Here is a 1,547-nt window from a genome sequence, read left to right on the forward strand (position 1 = left end):
CGGTGGAGGCGGAGGAGCAGGACGAGGACGAGGGCGACGACGACGACGACGACGACGACGATGATGATGATGATGATGATGATGATGATGATGATGATGATGATGGACGATGATGATGGACGATATGATAATGACTGATAGATGATGATGATGATGATGATGGATGATGATGATGATGATGATGATGATGATGATATGATGAGGATGATGATGGATGATGATGATGATGATGATATGATGATGATGATTATGATGATGATGATGATGATGATGATTGATGATGATGATGATGATGATGATGATGATGATTGACGTTGATGATGATGATGATGATGATGATGATGATTCATTAATTGTTATTATAATACCACAAGCACATGCTAATGGATCTGTATCCGCAAGGCGGTTCAAATGAAAACTCACTTGGATAAATATGAAAAATTGAATCAAAATAATCATAATGCGGTTGTGGTAAACTGTTGTTCAAATCTAGCGAAATGTTTGCAGTGACTTTTCTACCGAAACCAATGCTAGCCCAGTTATTTTAAACAAAATTTCACACATACCACGACTACACGCTAATTGGGCTAACAAATACAAATAAATGTAAGTTTTACCTCACTCAAAAACAGTATTTATTGAAGACAGGGCGTCAACAATGTCCGAGTTTCTTCAACGTAGCTTAAGTACCTAAAGTACCTTTCCGTTTGATTTATCGCAGGATCCTGGGTCCGCACCCACAGTCTTTTAAAGTGTCTGCATTAAAAAGATAATAATTGTTGTTTGTAATAATCTTTGACAGCTCATAAAAACATGTAAATCCTCAATTCGTAGAGTTTCAGTATGATTCATTATTTAAAAAATAAAGACGGTTAACATATTTTATACACACATATATTAGTAGCTATACGCCATATACATAGGACATAATGTATATATAAATCAAAGCGCTGAAGGCACTGAAGTTGTTCGCTGTTGTCGTCCTTGATTAGCTTGTTCGCATTGCATATGCTTATATTGTGCACAGGCTATCTTATTTGACGTGCATTAAGCCTCGTTTTCCATGAAAGCAGCCAATATGTGCATATTTAATGATAAACACTAGACTGGCCAATGGCGTTTTACAAGCTGGTATATACATTTCACTGCTAGAGCAGAATCATTTGTCGTCTGCTGCAGACAGGCAGTGGTAATCGTTCCTAGCAGAGGGAGTTGTGGTTCTGGCCGTACTTAAGTCTTCTAAGCACCTACTGATTTGCATTTTATTACCCATTCTCTTGAAACGCCGACTACATAAAGTGCGATAAACCGCCTTTAAGCACTTGGCACATTAACAAATAAGAATCATTCCACACCTAACCGAGAACCGACGTCCTTTAATCGCGAAACTATTACCAGAAATTGAATACCGCCAGAAACAACAATGAGCTCACTTCGATTAAATATAAATACATATATTCATTGCGTCTAAGCAATCAAACTATCAACCGAAAATACCAGCGAATACAGTATCATATATGACATCGGTCTTATATATCGCCTCAGAA

Source organism: Dreissena polymorpha, chromosome 9 (assembly GCF_020536995.1).
Source record: "Dreissena polymorpha isolate Duluth1 chromosome 9, UMN_Dpol_1.0, whole genome shotgun sequence".
Lineage (NCBI taxonomy): Eukaryota > Metazoa > Mollusca > Bivalvia > Myida > Dreissenidae > Dreissena > Dreissena polymorpha.